This window comes from Vidua macroura, chromosome 6 (assembly GCF_024509145.1).
Source record: "Vidua macroura isolate BioBank_ID:100142 chromosome 6, ASM2450914v1, whole genome shotgun sequence".
In the NCBI taxonomy this organism is placed as follows: Eukaryota; Metazoa; Chordata; class Aves; order Passeriformes; family Viduidae; genus Vidua; species Vidua macroura.
Window position 1 is genome coordinate 49177817 of NC_071576.1, and position 23390 is coordinate 49201206.

At 43.5% G+C, this 23390-nt stretch overlaps 1 protein-coding gene across 1 annotated transcript in view; it reads left to right on the top strand.

Moving 5' to 3' along the window:
• SPTY2D1 (SPT2 chromatin protein domain containing 1) overlaps window positions 1-23390 on the top strand; it is a 49986-nt gene that overhangs the window by 2671 nt on the left and 23925 nt on the right. The gene's annotated exons all lie outside the window — the stretch shown is intronic.

Genomic DNA, 23390 nt, shown 5'->3' on the forward strand with positions numbered 1-23390 from the left:
AAGCAGCACAAGCAGAGAGGTATTTTGATGTTCAGTGATGCAGTTCATTTGCTACTAGACAGGATTTTCAGAAGGACCAATGGACTCAGAGAACTTGGGCTCCTAATCACTTTTGGAAATCCTTCTGGGACCTTGATTGTGTCTTGGCTTTTCAGAATCTAAAACAAAAAGAAAAATCTGCTCCTTGGTCCTTAGCCAAATGTTCATCTGCTTATCCCAGCCTCTCTGTGATGATCCAGGCCTGTGCAGTGGGCAGGGGCATGTTTGCATTTGGTATTGTCTCTGCTGCTGCAAAGTGCAAGAGGATATTGACAAGAATGCAGCTTTAGATTAGTTCTCTTTTTTTAATGCAGTTTCTGTCTCCAGTGGCTGCCAGCTGAAGCTTTGCCTAGTCTCACATATAAGCTATTTCTCTGTGTTATTGATGCAAAATTCAAAATACATTAACAGCTCAGGGTGGGTTTTCAGGCAATGTTATTTTCTCAGAGAAGCCTATCAGAAGTGAAAGGGAAACTGTGTGTCCTGACTTCCCCACCTCAAACAGGCACTGGGAAACTCAATCTCAATTAGTTTTGCTTGGAAAGGGGTTGACCTTATGGGATTTCCAGACAGTTCCTTCCACAAAGCTTTTAGAAATAGAGACTCAGAAGCTTAAATGGCAAATATGGTACTTGTATGTAATAAAGAGATGGCTCATATGATAAAGATTTTACAAACTGAATATAAGTTGGAAATCTGTTGTTGTTTATTTAATATTAGACTAATTTAATGTTCTTTCAAAGGCTTCAAAAATAAGTGTTTCATCAATTGTAAGTAGTTCTATGTAAGTGAGCGACACCTCAGAGTATAAAGTAGGAATTCAGATAGAACAGAAATGGCTTGCATATCATTTTACATTTTATCTAAATAACAGAAATATTTTATGTTTAGTCTAAGTTAGGAGTACCTTGGAATATAAACTAGGAATCTGGATATTGCAGAAAGATTTTACATTCCATTAAATGCAGGCTCTGATAGAAAAGATCCCAGCTCAAATCCATTCCCACTGTAGAAACACCACGCATCAGATGAAGAAAGGCAATGGGATACAGGACTGATGTCATCACAACACAGTCAAATTAGTCCTGGTCTGTGCATGCCATGCTTTTGGTGGGGTTTTTCTGTTGGTAGTGTTGCAGTCTCCTGTCCTGACTAGTGGAGGTAAGAGGGATCTCATGTGGCTCATCACAACATTTTCTTCTATATCAACTGCAGGAATTTAACAAAAAATAGAAACCAGTTCTAATTTCGGGTGTGTGTGGTATTTTTAACTCATTTATCAGTAGGCAAACAGAGAGCAGTAATTACATGAGCATAAATTTATGGGGGTTGGGTATAGCAACACAAAACATTAAGTCCTTCTGTGCATGTTTGTGCTTGAAAATACTTCTGCTGGGCCATACTTCTGTTTGTGGTGTGCAGGGTAGGGGAAAGACAGCAAGAGAAATCAGTTTATTACACAGGGACAAGGTTGTCTTACCTCCAGCAATGGCTGGAAAAGCTGCAAAATGTTTCTCACATGGAGGTGCCTCTGGAATGAGGGGTCTGATAGAATGGGCTCTGCCAGTGGGTCATGGAGCCACATGCTTTGTTTTGCACTTTCAGATTTACTATTAACACAAAAGTGACTGGGAATTAAACTACTCAAGAACCAGAAACAAGTGTACCATTGAGGGCTGGAAAAGTTTTATTTGAATTCATCTCTGTGAGATACTCTTGAGCTATTTTCTTGCTGGCTGCTCCAAGCACAGTGCCCCAGTTCTAGGGGCAGCAGTGTCTGCAGGATACATCCAGTGTGGCTTTCTATTTTGTCATATCCAACTTGTCTAGGCTTGTTGGTGGTTTGTGTACTGGCCATTGCACAAGTTCGCAATGTTTTTCATGTCAAGTAACCTGGTGCTTCCTTCTGCACATGAGGAGAAATGGGGCTATTTTCTTTCTGTACAGATTTATTTCCCAATCCCTAAAGAAATGCAGAAAGTGCAATTGCTTCCCTTGTGATGGCAATTTCCATACTGACAATAAAGTATTACACTTAGAGAGCAGAATTAACCTCTCAGTGAAATAAAGGAGGGGACACTGCAAATTCATGTCTCCTGAGAGCACTTTTTCAGGCTATTTATTGAACCAGAAAGGCAGCATATCATCTATTTATAGGCCATGTGTTTGAAAGTTTTCTTCTCAGGCATAAAACCACTTTTCTGTTTGGGCTTAATAAATGCTCTGTGTGTGTGTGTGTCCATGTTTATGAAATTTAGTATTTCTGGGCATGAGCATGTGTATAGCTAAGGAGGATTCAGAGTGCAGGTCCATTATGGTTTTTTCCTTGTTTTTATTGGTTTATACCCTAATCACCATCAAAACAAATATGATCTTATAATCAAACATTATAATCTTATAAAAAAAAGCATTAATAAGGAAGGAAAAATAGTCCCCATTAAAAAAAATCCATTCATCATGGAAGTAAATCACAAAATCTACAATGTTTACAGTTTATTATAGAACCATAGAGTTACTTGGGTTGGGAGGGACCTTTAAAGATCATCCAGTCAAAGCCCCTGCTGTGGCAGGGAACTTTCCACTACATGAGGTTGCTCAAATCCCCATCTTTCCTGACTTCAAACACTTCCATCATGGGGCATCCACGACTTCTCATAACCATTCTAATAATAATAATAATAATAAAAAAAAATCCTCTGTATATTCAATTTAAGTCCACCCTCTTTTGGTTTAAAACCACTGCCCTTTCTCTTATCACTACAGGCCTCAGTAAAAAGTCTTTCTCCATATTTCTTATAAAGGACAGCAATAAGGTCTCCCTGAAGCCTTCTCTTCTCCAGGCTTAAGAACCCCAACTCTCTCAGCCTTTCTTCACAGGAGAGGTGTTCAAGACTGATTTCCACCAGGGCAGGATGGCTGCAGTCTGAGTTATCACCAGTTTTGTCATCTCTAATAGTTCATCCCTATTGATAAGCAACAGGACTGGTAATGCTTCTCCTCTGATCACGTTGTTTGTCACCTGGATTAAGAAATCATCCTCAACACACCCTCCAAGAGTCTCCTGGATTGCTTACAGCTTACTGTGCTGCTTTTCCAAGAGCTATCAAGGAGTGCCCCAGCAGGATCAGAGCATGGGAGCACAGTGTTTCCTGTAGTCACAGTAAGAAAATTTCATCAACAGCTTCCCTTGCTCTCGTGCTCTGCAGGAAGACCAAACATGAGTTTTCCTTTGTTGGCTTGCCCCTAGATTTTACTTATAAGCCCTCAACCTCTTGATCACTGGTTTTCAAAGACAGTTATGTGCATTCAATCTATTTTTTCACATGTAGGGCAAACGCCCCGCCCTCTGTCCTTGCCTGTTCCTTCTGGACAGTCTGTAGGCATGGACTGCAGAGTTCTGATGTGGTTACAGCTTCTGTTTCTCACTCAGGTGTCCTATTTCCCAGGTTAGAAACCCATCAAAAAGAGCTCTGATTTATCTAGTGACCAATCCCCTTGTGATTTAGTGATATCTATAAGCAGGATGTGGTAATAGCTGAAGTAAAGAGGTAAAGGCTAGTCCTGGGAATCATCATCAGATGATTTGTTGGAAAAAGCATGATGCAATTAAATGGTTAGGTTACAAAACATAATGTAGGTAGGGCAAATGCTTTCATGTCTATTTTCATCAAAGCAATCTAGCTGAACCTCTGAGAAAAAACTACTCATGGCAGGAGAGAGGCTTTAAAGAAAAAGACGGAGAGGATCCCAACTCAGCCCAAAGCTGCTTGCTGGTGGATGAGACCAACTTGTGGTGGCACTTTAGGTTTTGGTGGGCTTATTTCTGTCATGAATGCATGGTGTCACATGGGATGAAGGCCAGCCAGAAGCTGGGAGGGGAACAAGGAATTGGTCTGGAAAGGGTGGGTGATGGTCATTAGAGCCATAGTAACCTAATGCTGTTCATGTCATGTTTTCAAAAGTGACTGGTGGCTTTCAGACCATTGTTTAGGTACCCTAAGCATCTAATTTTCAGAGGGAATTTTCAGTTGTTCTGATCTGCGCCAGGATGCTTTCCAGTGTCCCACTGTAAATGGCAGTATCCAAAATCACTGATCACTTCCAAGTTTTGTCTGTGGGCAACAGGCATTTTCTGGGTTACTCTAAAATGAGTCTGAGTCACTAATTAGTTCAGATAAAGTTTTTTACCACTGTGTTTGTTTAGAGCCAACCACTGTTACATTTCCCAGAAGAAAACACTGCCAGCACTGTCAGCAAGCAATAAGTTGATTTTAAATCAGTAAGACTGCCATTGATCTTAGCAGCTATTTATTGCACATGTTCCCAGCAGCCACTTTCTAGTGGAATTTTAACAATTTAGTGGGGTCAGTTGAAGGTCTCGAGGGAGCAAGGGAAAAATTTGTATCCTGCAGGAAGTAACTCTCTAAAACAGTGCCTTCACTTGCAATCACAAGACAGTCAGAGTGGTGCACTTCTCAAGTTTTGGTGAATCCTGATGATCAGTTTTCAAGACATACATAGTTCTTACTTTATTCAGCTTGTCCTGGCAACATATACATGGTTTTACCTCTGATGAATTCCCTGAGCTGCTGGTAGCCAGAAGTTGGGAGATACAAAGCAAATATGTCTGGCCTCTTGGCCTCCTCTGGGGCTCCATTGTCAGCCTTAGCATAGACAAACCCTTAGCTTGTCTATGCTAATTGAAAATACTGGCATAAAAACTGGTCCAAATATGCCTCTCTTTATTTTTTTTTTCCTGCAGAACTTGGCCTTTTTCATTTGAGTTAAGGTCTTGCACCAGACGGACAATTTCTGGTTTGGTATGTCATTTCCAATGGTTCAAGAGCAAGCAACATGCAAAACATTCTTCTCTCACAAAAACTACAATAGTTGCCATTTTCACTCTCTTTTCCTGCGTGTGATCTCAGCTCCAAAAGTGTCGCATGGATACAGAGGCAAAAATAGGAGGAGTAGAAAGGGAATAATGATTGTTAGATGTTTGAGAAAAATTACAGATTATCATAAAACTGGAAGGGATAATAGGGGATAAAAGGAGGAGGTGTCTGGTGTATGCTTTGAGTCAGTCTGGTGCCCTGCCTTCAGTGCCTGGGTTCTGTTTTGGAATTGCCGCATGCACAGTGGTTCCTGCTGGGGCTGTTACATCCCTGTGTCCCTTGGGCAGGCATCTTCACCCTGCCCTGATGGCTAGCTCTGCACTCTGGGTGGCACACAGGCCACAGACACCCTCACTGAAGCCCACAGTCCCCCACAGTCCCACCTATTCCTGAGGAAAGGCGTTAAGTCCAGACCTACTGAAAGGCTTCCTGAGGTTTGTACAAATAGCACCACCACACTTTTCTCTGCCTCCTACACATGCATAACGCACGTCACCCAAAAGCTACAGGTAACACAACAGGTGTTGTGTGGTGGACAGGTGCTTGTAACTTTACCTGAGACTTCACTTGTAAGAGTGCTGTGGTTGTGTTTCTTTGCATACTACAGACTGCAACATAATCCAGCAGATAGCAAAGCTTGACGGCAAAGGACCTCTGTGAGGAAGTGGTGGAGTCTGTCACCTCCACCACCTGACACTGAGCCCAGCAGGGAGGATGTTCTGTCTGGCACATTTCTTGTGTGTTGTGGTGGGGACCAGGAGAACAATGTGATTGTGTGAGAGTTCCTAGGTCCTTTTGGGAGGTCTGAATTATAGCATGGATAGAAGTACCCCCACAGACAGATAGCAAAAGGGAAGGTGAGTGGCAGGATGTTCTAATAAATAAGAATTAAATAGGACCTGGGATTCCAGCTGGGCTCCTCTGCTGACTCAATGGATGATCGTGAACACATTTCATGGTTTCTGCACCATTATGCAAAAGGAAACAATGAGTTAAAGCTGTCTTCAAATCTAGCTTTTCCCTTTATATGAAAGGGCTAAATGCAGCCAAAGTATATCCTTTTTTGGACAAACATAATTTTACCTGTGATTAAGCCCTAGTGCTCAGGAGTAGCACAGCCCACAGGTAGCTAAAAGTGTGGCTTTTAGGTGTTTGAAGCAGAGCCCTGCTGTGACCACAGCAGGGGCTGGGGAAGGCTGCTCAGGAGCTGGTCACACTGCTGAATTTCTGGCTAATAGTCAGCCAGGGCTTTTTGGACCTTCACAATGGTGCTACAGTTCCCTGTCACTATGGAAACTGGTTTTTGAAAAGGCATTAGTTTTAAAAAATGAATTGAAACCAAAACTTGTGCTTCATCTTCATTCCTGGCTCTGGGGTTCCCCTGGGAACAGGCGAAGGCTCCTGGATGCTGGCCTGCATCCTCAAAACCCAAACTCACATTCCCCTTCCTGAGAGAGCCACATCTGAATCAGCAGCTGGTTTTTCCACAGATACAGGCAGGAATCACGAGAGCTGTTAAGTCAGTAGGAAATAACTCGAGAGGAACAAAAACCAGTATCAAAGTAACACAGAGTGGTCTGACTCCTCCCCTGCACTACATGGCCCACTGGGGACAGCCACAGGGTGTGCAATAAAATTGTGTATGGCTCAGACAGGTTCTTCTGAGAGCATTAAACATGTAAGAAACATTCTCTAAATTGGTTTGTTCTCTACAGTCTTGCCAAAGCTTAGATACAGGAGCCCAGGAGACATCACTGGAACCCAAAAGTACTTTGCAGAGACTCAGTGCGGACAGACACTCCTCTCCTTGCTGTTCCTGCTTTTTTCCTTGATTTCATGATTGTGCCCGTCTAAGTCTCTATGGAGCTCTGCTGTACTAAAAATTAAAACTTGGGGGATGGAGAAGTCCAACAGCAGGGCAATGAGTAGCCTGAGGTAGAGAAATGAAGGAGGGAGGGTTTTGAGTGAACTTTGGCACTAAAGGAAATCCTCACTTAACTACGTTCCTGTGATAAGTTCTGGAAGTGCTACGTAGGACATATCCACTTGCAGCCTTTATGGACACCTAATTAGCAGGTTCCAGGGTCCAGGATATGAATCAGAGTAAATAATTTCTGTATACAATTGGCAGAAGGAAGTGAAGAATCCCCCAGGGAAGACCCAGAAAGCCAGGTAATTCCAAAGAACTGGAAAGACAAGGCACAGTGTTTCCTTCTTTCTGAAATTTCAGCACCCACACCCCATTCCCTTTTCATGTCCTGAAACAAAATATTCATGTTTAAGACAAGGAAATGGAGGAGCAGAATGTTACAACCTTATCCAGATCTGACCCAGTAAAACCAGTAGAAGCAAGCAACTGGACCTTAATTTTTCCAACAAATTTACTGCTAGTCTGCTATCATGTGGCCATGCTGGGTTCCTTGGACTTCTCAAGCCTTTCCACCATCCCTTCCCACTTGCTGTGTCAGCATCTTGTTATGGATCTCCCAGCTCTGCTAGGAGCCTACAAGAAGCCCAGGGAGAACCATGAGTGAGTCCACATGGGAAGGTGCCATTGCAATGAGGAGGTGCCTGCTCATGTGCAGAATTATGGTGCAGACCCTGCTCTGGAGCACAGGGACAACCCCCAGCCCAAACCTCAGAGGCTGTCCCTTGTCCAAGACCAACACACTGTCTCCATGGCAGGCAGGAACCTGGAGAAGATAAAATCAGTGGTGGAAAGGACTTGGTGAGCCCCAGGTGCCCTTGGATGAAGGCATGAGCCAGCAGTTACCATTCCATGTAAGGGAACCTTTGCACACCCCTTCCACTTGCAGTTATTTTTGGTCTGGTTTGCTTTCTTTCCCCTGGGGTTTTCTCCTCTCCTGGGCTGTCAGGCCCTGTGCACTTTGCCAGCAGTGCAGTTCAGCACTGCTGGTCATGTCATGCCCCAGCCTGGCAATTCCCGCTCCCAGAATGGTGACTTCCATCTCACCCAGCCAAACCTGCATGGTGGCAGTTTTCAGCAGGTGAGTGCAGACAGACGTGCACCCATCCAGCCATCTGGGCTGATACTCTTTGCTCATTCTGATCAGAAGGACGTTCAGAAAAGAGAAGTGAGTGAGGCAGGATCCCTGTTTGATTCCTTTCAGGCACTACCAGTATGCCAACACACCAGGAAAGGAGAGACTGGAGAGGTGCTTAGGATATTTATTAGCATTTCTCCCTTACCTGGAACAGCAGTTTTTTTCTGTCTGTGAATGTCCTGGGTGCTGCAGTAGATAAGCTTGGGAGGAGCTCCTTGGTCAGCCATGCTGCCCCTGTGCTTTACCTATTTTAAGCTGCCAATCTGGAAGGCATAGCCTTGAATTCGGGCCAGCATTTCTTTACCATAAATACCTGTGATAGCAGCCTCAAAGACAAGGATTTTCCCCTGACAGACGTAGTGGTCTTTTTAACATTTCACTGTGCTACCAAGCCATTAGACTTCAAAGCACTTTCTAGTTTGTGGCTCCCACATCTGCACAGGAAGGAAATAGTGCTGCAAATAGAGGGCATGAGTGCCCTGATGGGAAGGGGAGATGGTGGTTCTGGCACCTGTCCTTTCCACCTGCACCAGGGCTTTAGCACAGGTGCCAAGAGCAGAGAGAGAAGGCAAGAAGAGGTTTTAGGCTGAGCAGCAGTGTGGTTGTTGTTGGACTGTTGGGCTACATCCTGACCCACCTCACACTCCCACAGCAGCAGGCAGAGGAAGGACAGCAAGATCACATTTGTCCCATAAAGACTCTGCTCTAGGAACCTGGGGATGTGAGGTAATTCAATCATTATTTTTTGTTCTTTCAAGTATGGAAATATTTTAAAGTCATTTGGGATTTTTTCCAGCTCCTCTAGAGCTATCCCTTAAAAATGTCCAAGCTTCAAACATTTGTCTGTGGGTGAAAAGTGGAGGAACATTCAAAACAAGATCAGAAGTAGGCAAAGCTGACATTACCCGATGTCTTTGGAAAACAGTTTCAGGCTCTGAGCAACATAAAAATCTGGCTACTGGTGGCTTCCTTCTTGGGGTGACTGACTGCCTTACTAGAGGATTGCTTTTTAGCAAGCACTTTTCATTTTGGGAAAACATACAACAGTTGTACCTTGCACAATCTGAGTGATCTCCTTCATCCTTCTGTTCCTCCTGTGCCTCACCTTCTGCAAGACAGAGGTGGTTACACTGGGATTTTTATTTTAGACTATTTTAGATTTTTGGCGAAAGAAGGAAAATTATTTTACAAAGGAAGATCTGGATGGTGCCTACAAATTTCTGTCCCTATTACTAACCAGCTGTAGGAGGCAAGTAATTTAAACATCTCTATTTTGGCAGTTGAAAGTTAGGCAGCATTTGGGAACTGAAGTCTAATACAATTACTCAGAAAGCAAGTTAGACTGCATTCCAAAGTCACTTTTATTGATCAAGTAAATAATGTGTCCTTGCAGTTATCATCTCCTATATTCTTGCTAAACACAGAGCTAAGCTGGCTGTCTCCTAATCTCTCTTCCATGGAGCAAAAACAAATGCAAACAGAAGATAATGAAGATCATCCTACCCTATAGGCTAAGTCCAAAGTGCTTCTCTGCACTATTATCAATACTGTCATATCAGATAAACAGTTTTAAATTTTTCCTGTTTGGCACAGAGGAAGCTCTCTCTGTCCCCAGAGTTTATGCAGCCTCTGAGAGAGAGTCAGCAAGTGACCAGACCATAATGCACAATAAATCCAGCATAAATAACTGAATGTACATTTAGATCAATGGGTGAATTACAAATGTTTGAGAAACTTAAAGAAGAGATTTAAGACATCTTAATTTCTAAAAATCAGGTTTCATTTTTTTAAAAAAGCTTTTCGTTTTTAAAGCTTCTGGAGGGTTAACTTTCATTTGTTTTCAGGAGGTGGAAACAGTCAGAAGATGACAATGTGGTTTTGCTGAGATCAGCTCAGATGTCTGTCCAGAACTGCTGACTTCAGGGTCTGCTGCTGAGTGTCTGTTTTTCACTTCATGATAACTTATGTGTGTTCATGATGCTGCCATGAAAAAAAATACAACTCTTTTAGCAGTTAAGCTAACTTTGTAGTTGACTCCCATAACATGAGAGCATGGTATGTGTTCCAGCAGACAGTGCACCAATGCTTCTGCTTTGTTTTGAGTAATTAATGGGAACAAGGATTCGCTTCCAGTTGAGCTGGAATTTTCATGTTTTTACTCCCTTGGTCATGGATGGCTGCTTTCAAGCAGGATTGCGTAAACTGGGCAGCAAACATCCCTTCAGCTCAAGCCTCTCCTCCAAGGCTGGGTATTGCAGTGCACCTGATGATGCTGAAAAGTGGAATGGCAAAAGCATTAGGAAACCTTGAGTTCTGTGAGACATGTGCACATGATCTCTTATCAGGGAGACACTGGAAAGACTCATTCATGCTGTCTGTGGCAGAGTCCATAATTACTGCTGTGCAAGCAAATAGCACCAGGGTTGATAGAAACACCCCAGAGTCAGCCCTTCCTTTTGGATTAATATTCTGCCTCCTGTGTCTTTATCAGGCAGACAGGATTAGAGAATATTGCACAGGTACATGTGCTATTGTGCCTCAGCAAAACAAGAGGCATAACTGGGAGCAGGGAGAACTGACACTAAACTTGCACTTAATGTTACCTGGTTTTAAGCCTCAATTCTGCCCGTTTGCCTCTCTCCATCTGTCTCTTGCAGGGTGCTTGAGTGAGGCACTGGGCAACCTGTGCCTTGGTTGGCCTTTCTAAGAACTGCTGTAATTAATGTAGTGTAGACCTCTACTTCCCAGTGTTGTGCCTAGGAGAGTTTGCATTTCTGCATAAATACCTGATGGAGCAAGCTGAAGTAGCAATAGGAACACAGAGTAAAACAGGTGTTCTGCATTTCAAGTCCTTGACCTGTGCCTGTTAAAGCATTTGCAGCAGGTCTGATCACCAGCCTGTTCAAGTTAATGATAGACTGTGCATTCACCTCCGTAGGCTTCAGATCAAGCCAAATAAAATTAACTACAGAAAAAATTGGCAGGAAAGAAACAATGAAAATAAAACCATAGTACTGGAGGATGCAAAAGAGTGTAGTGGCAACAATGCTTAATCACTTAGAACTGCTTAAAGGCTCTTCTAGGTAAATGATTATGAGTGTTTTGTAATTATTGTGACTATGCAGGATGACAGGAAAATTAGATTTCGTATATAAAATAGATTACATTGGACCACTACACACTGACTTCTGAGTAACTGCATATAATTCACTTTACAGCAATAAACTAACCAAGAAAATGACCAACCTGTTGATTAGAATAAACGAAGCTGTAAAGACAGGCCAGCCTTGCTAAGGTACATGCTACAGGCACCAATGCAACTGCACTGGTCTAAGGCAGTGACTCCAGAAGATACATTTGGCAGCAATACCAGCCAGAGATATTTTCCTCCCCAGCTCCTGGGCTTGTTCCATTTTCCCCTTGCTCCTGCCTGCCCTCCTGCCAGCACAGACCTTGGTACAGCCTTTCCATGAATCACATGGGGGAATGGAGCCTTTGAAACAGTCACACACACAGACAAGCAAACAAACATACTTTGCTGGGTTACTTTTTAACCCAAATTGCCCCCAGATCTGGCTCAGAGCATTGGCTTTGGAGCACAGGTGTTGACACCAGCACCAGGATAGCACACAAGGTGAGGAGTGACAGGATCAACGGGGCAAGCAAGAAGCAGAGGCTGGTGGGCAGCCCTGAGGCATCAGCCAAGAGCATTTCAAGTCTGTTTCTCCTTTGCCAAGGGATCCACAAAGCTCTCATATGATCTAAAATTCACCAGGAATGTCCATATTTGCGTTTCCGTTTGTTTTTTTGTTTTATTGCAGTCAAAGGGTGTTTTAGAGTAACCATTTGCTTTAAAAAAATGTTTAACCTTGTAGGAAGTAATGAAGTGTTGATTACTCATTCACTAAAATTCAGGAGCCTGCATATAAATCCTCTTCGCACTCCCATTCCTAGCACATCATTATTCCAATTAGGAGAGTATTTAAGATATTTAAATAATCTCCCATTCAGCTACATTTATGAGAAAATGCATTCACTCACTACAATAATGCAATTGTGCCTTTTCTCTGAGATGGCAAAAGAGAGGGGTTGAAGGCATTTTTAAAAAGAGTAACTGAAAAGTAAAGGCTGTCAGACAGGATGGGCACAAAAAACCCCACAGAATCAAATAGCAAATGTGGGAAAAAGCCTCTTTGCATGCACAGACAGCAAAGAACAAAAGTAACAGATACAATGAGATACTGAATTGCTTCACCAGCTAGAGAAGTGTGTTGGTTTGGGTTGACTCTCTGTCAAACTGGCCAAGAAAACAGAGCATGAGTGGACTGATGCTCTTCTGACTTCCACTGATGCAAATCAGGAGCAACTACATTCAAGCAACTAATTTCAGAACAGGTACACTGACATAACAATGATTTAAATGAAAAAAGGGTTCAAGCATAAAAGAAGAGGTGCAAAGCCTGGCAGACAGCCCTAGCACTTTGTAACAGCCATAACATTTTTGTGGGGCTGACCTAAAAAACCTCAGAGTCCCAGCAACAACTACTCACAGCACAGATGCTGGCATGTTTTACTGTACAGCCAAAAGATCAGCAGCAGAGGCCTATGTTTAGCCACAGAGAACAAAATGACATTTTTACAGTTGTTTATGTTTATTTGGTCCATAAATATTGAGAGAGGATTCCTTTCTGGCCAGTATGTGGATCCAATTAATTTGTTTTTCAGTTTTGTATTTGTGACTCTAAGTTCAGAGGTGACTTAGGGTTGTGATACACAGCAACCACAGCGGCTAAAAATAGGCCACAGAAATGTAAAACACAGAGCAGCCTTTAACCACCATATTGTCCTGTACCTCAGCTCTTTGAAGCCCCTGTACTTCATCACATTCCTGTATTTGGAGGCATGGAAGCTTGCTGTGGTTGTGAATTACCATGTCCAGAGCAACATGGGGAAGGAGACAAGATGAAGCATCTCCAAGAATTGTCCTGAGCTGCTAGACACATGGGTGAACTCTGATCTCTCTGATAGGGATGTGTGGGGAAATATTTTCCCTCAGGAAAGCTAGGATTTCAGAGTGGCATGGCATTGACTTCAACTGCAAACAGTTATTAAAATAGCAACCTGGAAAGTCAAGAGGGAAAGGAACAGAAAGGATGTGATGGGAATCAGAACGATGTGATTTTGATTGATTTTTTTTCTTGCAAAGTCACAAGCCTAGAAATAAATCCTGCAAAGGAAAGTAAAGATTCTCTCCTTCCCAAGAGTGGGGAAATAGCCATTTTTATCCCTAAAATTTTCTGATGATCAAGTATAAAACGGCACTGGAGAAAATCTATTAACTCAGTGATGGTGGAAGTAACCTCACCTAAGCCCTTGAACCCAGGGCTCTGTTACGCACGGTTTGTCCCACCTTGCTGGGTCAGGGGAGCTCCAGATGGGGTCTGCAATGGGCACCCTCAGCAGAAGGCACTGCCCGGGGAGCAGCTCAGTGAGCAGGCAGGGACCTTTCCAGTTGGGCTGGCAGGGGCAGGGACAATGTTATCCTGATTCCCTCCTTGCTTTCCTCTGGATAACTGAGCTGAGGAGGAGGCCTGGAAGAGGCAGGAGAGCAGGCACTGAGCAAGAATGCTGGGCCAAGAGGGACAGCACAGCTTCAGGAGGCGGGGATAAGGCTGAAGAAGTAAGGGAAGGGCTAACAAAGTGGCAGTGGAGGTGTTTAATCTTGGACATGTGTCAAAGTAGACGCAGGAGAGGCCAAAGCAAGGTCAGTTAATGACCTGCTGCTTCAGGAGCTGCTTTCTAATACTGTAACTAGGAGCAGTTTCCTGACTGGCAGGTCTGGGGGACATTATCCCATGCAGTGATGCAATTTATACTATTCTGCTCGGCACATTCTTTTTCTCAGACCAAGAAAAGGAGAAGCTTTCATACAAAAAACATAATGGGTTTGGATTTGGCAAGGAAAGGCAACATTTACAGGCTGGAAGGATGCCATGCAGTAGGAAGGGGATGCAGAAGAGACCTCTCCCATTAATGATCTTTTCTGAGTTTTTTCAAGTGATGTTGAGCTAAAGTTACTTGTCCAAGTAGCTTCATCAGTAAAACCAACAGCAGTGCAGAGGGTAGCCTGTGTTTCCTTGCTCTCTGAAAGCCCCCATCTTTCTCATCACTGGGGGGAGACAGAATTTTTTTGGCTACTGTAAGGGAGGCCAACTGGGCAACGCCCTCTGACAGCCCGACAGTAAGGCAGAGAAGAGCCAGGCTCTGCAACTCCATTGTGAATACTGCAATATCTGTCATGATCCACCACATCAGGACTTTAGGTTTTTTAGCTGCCTGTACTTAATTTTGTATTTAGGTCTTCCAATTTTGTGCTTATGGGACAAATTTGGCATTTATGCAATGCTCCAGGTGATAAGCCAAAGTCCTGACTTCAGCACGTCTTTTCTAGCACTTCTTCCTTCTCTCTCTTCATCCAGCTCTGACCTGGATCTGACAGTGTTCCAGTGATACCACAGAATCTCAGAGCAGCTGCTGACAGGTGGATGCAGATCCCTTACACGTGGGGAAGTGTAGCTCTACCTAGAATTGATCTATGTCCCATAATGTCCCAGTCCTCCTAGAGAGTCCTTCGTTCCCATCTGTGTCTCCAGTGACTGCCACCTAATCAATTCCTGCTGTATCACTTCCTGCACGCAGGCATATTTGCCGGAGGTGTGTTTGCAAGACCACATTGGGCGATGTGTTTGTGCTCTGAATTAGTTTAATGGAACTGCAGTATATCCTGCAAGACAGCTTCCCAGCTGGTAAATCATGTTTAAACAGTGAAAAACAAATATGCTTTCTTGTTGCTCCAGTCTTTTTACATCTGGTTGCTTAGCATTGTTCCTATCTTGTATCCACTTTGCAGTGTTTCAGCACGATTGCCAAACAAACTGGCTAAAAATCAATTAACAGATATCAGAGGAAAAAAAAAAATAACAAACCCAAATGAGATATAACGGCTACTATTGGGATACACAGACATATCAATTTGGCAGCCAGTCAAACTTCTTAGAGCCATCGGCTGTGCTCATTAAATGTCAGAGTTGTGAATTTTCCCCAGGCATTCTCAACAAATGGTTGAACATAGCCCAGCTGAATTTAAGTGATTTTCTTTCCCAAATTTCAGGTAAAAAGATGAATGTGATGCCTTGGGTTTTAGCTTTTATATTTTTCAGATTCTCTGCTGCCTGGTATGTTAGTCTGAAACTTCATATTAGATGTTAGTAAGTTCTCTTCACAGGGTAGTTAAACAAAACAATCCCTTCCCAGCTACAGAATCAAGGACAACCATTACCCAAAAAGCACAAACTATGGTGAAAAGAGGGGGGCAAGCCAGGGGGGTGAGACTTCATAACCTGGAGCTGTAATTGGACAATTGAACCCCATATGTAGGTGAACCAAAACTTACAAGAGTGTAAAAACTCATGACCAGGATCCATCTTGGATTCAACCTGGGCGTAGCCCTGGCCAGACTCTTGTGCTGCCCAAGGTGTATCCTTTTAAGGCCTTTCAATAAATACCTATTTTGTCCATTTAGCTCTGTCTAGTCTCTGTTCCAGATCAGCCTCTCAAGGCAACAAATGAGAAGAGATGACGATAGCAAGTCCATACCACAGTTTTAGTTCTAGAAACAAATTTCTCTGTCACAAAGGCAGGTGATAAAATTTTCCTTTTATTCCAAATAAAAATAAGTATTTTCCCTAAGTACTTGCAGGTACTTCTCAAGCTGTGTCTCCCACATGATACAGACTTGAATTTCAATGCCAGTAGAACTAGTACCAAGTTTTTATTCTATAATGTTCATTTATACAGCAGTGTAAGACCTCAAATCTTTTTCTCTACAAGCAAAAGTGGTAAGGCTTCTAAGTGTTTTGGTGGAGTTTTTTTGACATGGAAGATTCAAGAAGCAGGAAACCTTCTTTAACACTCAAGCTTGGAAAGAAAGTTGATGCTGTTTACTGGAATATGTTTTCTTTAATATCACAGCAGCTCAGAACTGCCAGGAGATGACATAAAATTGTAGACAACTAGGGTGAGGTAGAGCAAACTGAATTCTTCTAGAAACCAGCCAAGAAAGAACAACAGCTCCCTTCCCCTGAGCAGTGCACGACAAGGCATGGCCAGGCCCAGGGAGCTCCCCAGCCCTGTGAGGATCTTCTGCTCTGCACGTCAGGAGATTCTCACTGGTTTAGATTCAAAAAGCATAAATTAGAAGATCCAGTGGCTTGCTCTTTTGTGCGGGCTTTGGAAAAAACTTTGTGACAAGAGTTTATACTGAGCAGGCATCAGGAAGGTCATCTTTGTGCACCTGACAGGATTTCAGTCAGGTATTGTTCAGGTAACTCTGCAGAAACTGAGGTTTCTCACTACAAACTGGTTACCCAGTGTGGTCTAGGTTGTGAAACACACACCTGGCCAGGAGCTTTGCCTCACTAAGGACCTTGGGATATGACCTTTAATTCTGAACATGTTGTGAACCCATTCAAGAAAGGACCTGGGGGTGAGGAGCAGGCAGGGGCCATTCTGGCAACACCCAGGCCTGGTGACTCCTCTGAGGCTGAGACCTTCCTACCACACAGGTGGATGGGGAGCTGCCCAGCTTTGTAGCTAGGGCCCCAAGCACTTTGCAGGTCCCTACATAGGACAGCCATTGCCTGGTATCTTCATGTGTATGAGCACTTGGAAAACTGTCCAAGAGTCACTCATTTTCCTGTGTAAGAAGGACATCTTGTTGATTCTGGCATGCAGTGTTACTATTGCATTATGTAAGAGCCACCACCAGTGTCTGGATTACTGCTGCTGCCTGTATCATATTTCAAAACATGCCAGCAGCTCCGTGGCCTTTGCTCCCAGGCTCAGGTTGTGTGGATCCAAACAGAGGCAGGGAGAGAGGGCACCTGCAGCCTGGCTGAGCTCTGAGCTACTGAACAACCACACTGGGAGCTGCTTTGAGAGTGAAAAGTCCATGTCAGACACTGCATTTCTCGACCCAAAATGTATCAGTTCCTTTGCCCCACTGCTCAGTAGCTTCAGGAGCACTTCAGTCGAAAGCTGCATTTATTTATTTGAATGCTGAGTAATATTTGCAATGAATAGGAGAGACAGTTACCTTGCCTGTTCCTTACCAGAAAGGAGGGTATGCATCCCCACCTTTAGCATGCTAACTCTCAAGAAAAAGTTAAAATTGTAGCTGCAGCTTCAAAATCTGCAGCTCTTTGCACCTTGTTGTTGGGTCAGCAGTTTGCCTGATAAGGGAGCCCTGACCTCCTCACCTACAGAGGAAAGTCCAAAGATCTTCAGAAGGTTTTGGGGTTGTTTACCAAAAAGCAGACATCCAGAAACCCATACAGGGAGGCAGCCTGGGAATACAGGCCAAAATAGAGGATGTAATATGGTGGAGGCTTCCAACTTCCAAGAGGGAGTACAAATCTTGACTCATAACTTTGCAATGTCCCTCAGCCATTTGAAATGCCCCCTTCATCCCAAAGGATGTCTCCTTTGAGTGACATGAACTGGACCTTGCTGGATCTACAATTCAGTGCCATAGTTACACTGCTTCCTGTAATCTCTTTGATGCTGAAGAGAACGACTTCTCTATTATCTTTACTTTTAAAACTTGGATTTCCTGTGTGGGGGAAGTCATCATGTTAAAAGCAAGCAGAGAAAATGCTGTAAAGGAAGAGGTGAATGTGCTCAGATTGCGAAGCAGCTGATCTAAAGGCAAGACCCTTAGGGAACCCTGGGCCACAATAGTTGACATTGCAGGCAGGAAATTATGGTTCATTTAACTAACTGAACTGAACACTGCCAGGGAATTTATAAGAGTGGAACAGAATTAATAAGAGCATTTAGTTAAGATACATGTGAAGACTAAAACTCCTGTGATTGTGGGAAAGAGAGATTTTACATCTGGAAGTGGAAGTGGCCTCTGCTGTTTGATTCATCTAAAAGATCAGGTGGGCAAGGGATGCCATGAGGAAGCTCCTACTTGCTTATCAACACAACTGGTTCCAGTGGCTGCTGCTTCTCCACACAGTTTCCCTTCAAGCCACAGACCTGCCTTGAAGTATTTGAGATAAAATAGCACAATCTTGCAACTAGGCTAGTCTGCTCCTAAATATGCACTTTCAAAGCACTTTTCTGAGTTAAAAATTACCTTTTTGGTCAATAATGGTGTTTCTTTTTGGAGGTTTTCTTCACTTTTAGCAATATGCAGTAAACATTGTGATTTTTCACTCCCTGTAGCAGTGAATGATATCCAGGAGTTTGACTTTCCTAGAAGATCTGGCTACAGACACCAAGGTGACAGAACAAAACCTGTCTAAGTCAGAAAACTTTAGTAACAACAACGGAAATTGAGAGAATGGCACAGCATGAAAGCATTCATTATTCATCCGTTGATACCCCAGGGAAAAAAGATCTGTGAGCAGTTTTTGGGTTTCACAAACCAAGTCTGACTTTGCCAGGGCCTGGCAAAGATCCCAAAGGTGAAGTGCTCAATGATCTCTATCTTTGATCAGCAGAGGCATTGCCTATGGTCCAGGTTTCTCTCCTGCGTGTCCCTCTCTCTCCTCCCTCCCACCCTACTGTTGGCCAGGGAGGTCTGCCAGGCCTGGAATGCATTGTCCCAGCTGCACTTGGGCCTGTCTGACAGTGAAAATGGCAGGTAGGTGTCCTTCTGCAAAGCAGTGACCTTAACCTCCTTCTGCAGCCCACTGGGAGAGCAGAGTTCAATGAACAAGTCTGGCTGCACTGCTGAAAGCCATGGCCTCGGGGGAATGAACTTGTTGTTAGGTTTGCTTCCAGCTGGATGGTTCCCGGTCAGCTTTATTGTGCAATTCTACAAATCCTGATGCCAGCAAAAATAAGTCAGAGATACAGGTTGAGCAGAGGTTTCTTCTCCCAGCAGCTGTGCTGGGTTAGGCCATCCAGAAATGCTTGTGGGATGCCTGCTCCAAGAAAAGCTTGGCACAGCCATGTCGAATGTAAAACCCTCTGAGATGATTTTTCAGTCTCTTGCAATTCTGCACAAATCCTGGCATGGGCTTGCTCCTCCCTGTACTCCTCTTCTGCTCAATTCCTGTGTGCTGCAGCTCTTTAAACATTCACAGAGCACTACCTGGAGTAGAGTGCTTCAAATGGAAGTGAGTCTGTAACACCAAATCATCTCCTGCTGAGCATCACCAAATCATCACAACCTTGGGCAATCAATCAACTGGTTTTGTGTTATTTAAGTTGTCCTAAAGGCTGCATTTCAAAATCTGAAATGTATGGATTGGAAAAGCTGACAATACTTCATTATGCTCAAGCTGTTTAGAAGCACTGCACAGACCTTGCTTGAAAAGATGGCCTTCAAGAGAGGAAATTTAACCAAATTCCACACTAGCTTGCTCCTCAGCTATAGTAAACAAAAAGTCTTCAGAATATTTAGAACATGATTTAAGCTAACAAGTCAAGGAAATAGGTGTTAAAACTCAAGTTCCTGCTTGATGCTCTATTTGTAATTCATCCAGTCATTAATGAGCCAGATTCTTGACTAGTATATATGGGCACAAATCCACTTAAGCCATGCAAGAATGTTGATTTATGCTTGCTACAAATCTGACCTTTTGTTCAGCGCTTCCTGGTAAGTTCCAATCCTCTTTGCACTGTTCATTTAGTGGAATGGAATTAGATTTACCAAGGTATGCTCTGACAAAATTGATTGTTTTTCCCTTTCATTTTTGTGCCAGGGATAAAATGGTGGTCTATTTCAATGTAGCACTGTTAATACGATAGGTTTTGTGAAGTAAAGCCAGAAATTATAATATCATTCATTACAATGCTACATGTTTTTATCTCTCAAAGTTATACCAAATTAGTACAATATGCTCCACAAATTACAACCTCATTCTAGGAAAAATGAGATACATCTGTAGAATAGAGCTTAAATAAGTTTAGCTAACAAGAAAATGCATAAAAGCTTAAATATATGAAACCAAATTATTTGCTGATAATGTATTGGAATGAAAATACCCTTGTATTTGCTTAACGGAACCTATTTTGTTCCAAATGACCTTATGTTCTTTATTTCCAAGTTCACAATCCCTGCACTAAGACTCAGCACACTGTACAAAGCCAGACTTACCAGGAGATGATAATCAGGAATCTATTTTATGGGTTCAAATAAAATGCTCTCAATGTTTGACTATGCTAACTGCATGGTAAATACAGCTCAGGCCTGCAGAGAACCTTGCTGAGAAAATTGTGTGTGAGATTACACTGCTGTGAAGTGCTCAGTATGGGGGCTATGCTCAAAACACAGAGCTCATATAGGAAGCAGCAGCCTGTTTGCTAAAATCTGCTTCCCACAGGTAGCATCTTACACTGCTGCTTTCAGTCTGCACCCCTTCCTGATGACTGAAGCAGTCTGCACTGAATTGTTTACAACCTGGCCAGGTCAAGAGTCCTCCTCTGGCGTGGCACTACAGCCATGGATATTGGACATGCAAACATTACACTCAGTATGAATGGGGTGTGAATGGCGGTGTGGAAGTGTGAAATCGTCAGGAAATGCCATGAAGGGGCAAAGGAATGGCATGTGGAGCTTCTGAAGGCACCAGGGGGTGGAAAACCAAGGGCTGCCTCCTGGGTGGATTGTAGACCTATGCTGGAGGCAGTTTTTTCCCAGTCTTGACTCCTATATCCATACTGGAGCTAGCACATGTCTAGCCATGGCTCCGAGGTGAACCCCTGACTTGTGCCACAGGTTTGCCCTCAGCCCCATGTCCTGAGTGGACCATGGACCATTTGTGTCAAGTCTTGTCACTGGTGCCCTTGTTCTCCTCCTACTCCTGGATGCCCCCTGGCCCTGATTCATTGACTTTGCCTGGTTTGGGACAGTTGATGGACCCTGTTATCAGGATCCATGTCTGTGTGCCATGTTCAGGAGCTGGACATAGTCACTGAAGGCACTGCCTGTGCTGGCACCACAGAGGCTGCACAGCCACAACCATCTCCAGCCTCATACACGTGAAAGGAGGAGTGAAAACATTCTGTGAGAGAACGTTAGGTGTGAAATCAGATTAGGATAAAATAAACTTCCCCTTCTATCTGATTTTTCTAAACATGAGCAAGGAAAACACTCAGGATAACACTGATTTCCAAGGGAGGTGCAGGGGTTTTTTGCCCTTGATTCTGGAGCTCATTCCCTTATAATATGCAAAGGAGATTGGATTTGTCAGTTTTGGAGGGTGGGGGTATTTGGTGCTGAGGGCATGAGTTTCTTCAAGGCAGGGAGAGGATGAGATGAAGAGGTGCAATAAATAGTGGAACACAATTTCAAGAAACAGCTCATTTTAGGTTGCTTTCATTTGGCAGCTTTGTATTTACATATGTAATATTTACACATTTTTATTTACATGTGTAATATAGTAGAGATCTGTAAAAACATCTAGGAGCCTAACTTTCAGAAAAGACATAGCCCTTCCCAGAAATGACGTAGATCCTTAAATCAGGCTCTCCGTTGGGAAATAAATCCAAATAATTCTCTGTGCATTTGAAAAGAAGATATTTTGGCTTCTGAGCAATATGAGAAAATGTACCACCCATTTGATCTGCTTCAGATGCCACAACCATCTGCAACTGCACGTGGCAAACACACATTTCTCAGCTTTGCAGGCATGTATGATTATGAAGAGCTTAAAATAAAATAGATAAACCTTTGAGATGCTCTTTTTATTGTTGACTTATCTCTCAGCAGTGTTCTGTGGGAAGCTCTCCTCCTGGAAGGCTGCGGTGGGGGGGCTCGCGGAGCCTTTCAGCGCCGGTCGGAAGTGGTTAAGAAGCAGCCAACGTGAACCGCCACTGCTGGCACCAGCAGAGGGTCACAGATGCTGCTCTGAACACGCCCTTGTGCAGCGGTGTGGGCTCCAGCTGCCGCCGTACCAAGGACGCGACCGCCACCTGCTGTCACCAGCCCAGCAAGGGAGCGCCAAGGAGGGGCAGAAGCCGACCCGCCCCTGGGCATCAGCGGCTCCCGCGGAACGGAGCCTTCGTTTCCCCGCTGCAACTGCGTCACTTCCAGCCTTGGTCTCAGTTCTTATCTCTGATTTATTCCTTCAGCCGTTCTATGAGCTGGCGTGTGGATGAGCAGCCGGCAGTGACACTGCACGGCATCCTTATGGCACTGCTGGCCGCCGTGTGAGATGGGGAAGGAGGGGGACACCCTGCCGAAGCAGCTGCACAACCAGCCTATACGCATATCTCTGTCTGGAAATGGGGCACTCAGCTGCTCAGCAGCACCGACTGTGGCTTTCCGTGCTCCTGCGATACCCATTTCTCGGAGATTGCATTCTAGCTGGTCCCTCGGATGGGCGCTCGGATGAAATGCAGACAGGGGAATGGGTTCGGTGTAGTTTCCAGGGCAGAGTGCTTGCCCGCACTGAAGGATGGACCTCTTGGAAACGGCTTCGGAACTGAGGCCGCTGTCGCTCAGACCCTGCTTGCTCATCTGGGATGCTCTTCCCGATGTCTCATGTTTCTCCAGTAATCTAAAATCAGCCTAATCCTGTCACAGAGGAAAGCCCTTACTGCTCTGCAGTCTCTTACATGTGTTGTTTGCTTTCTTATTAACTCTATAATATCTGGGCATGTGCCTGCTGTTCAATGTTTAAATACTGTGTTTTCCACATTTTCTGCAATGGTGCTTTTTTTTTTTTCATTGCCTTCTTTTTAGCATCTTTGGAAAGGAGTTAATTCTCATAAAACAATATGAATACATTACAGAGGGGTTATTTTTGTCTATTTCCCATACACTTATCTTTTGGGATTTTTGACAACAGGCATTTTAAAGATATTTTTGTTTACTTAAATATTGAATAAGCTAAACAACTAAAGGTTTGGGGGTTTCAGCTTTTTTGTTTTTGTTTGTTTTGTTTTGTTTGTGGGGTTTTTTTTTGTTTGTTTGTTTTTGTCATTTTTTCCATTTTTAATCTTCTTTCTTCTCTGATTGGGAGAATACTTTGTAAATACAGTTATTTCACCAGCTGACGTTATTCAGTACAATTATCCTCACTTTTTTCCAGATCAATTTTTTTTTTTTTTGTTCATTTGGGAATTTTTTCATGAAGAAGTCAGTATTTTCATCAGTAGAGTCCTGATTTGATGGGTGGTCCACAGGGCATGTTTCTTCACTCTCATAACACAGTTTATTCTTAGGGTATGCTGAGTGCTCACAGGCAGTCACAGTATGACACACTGCTTGGTGGGGTGCAACCTGTTTGTTCACACTTATCCCTGGGCTAAAAAGTTTCATTGCCTTTGTTTAAAGCATGAAGCTGAAAACTGTCCTAAAAGAAACCAAGAC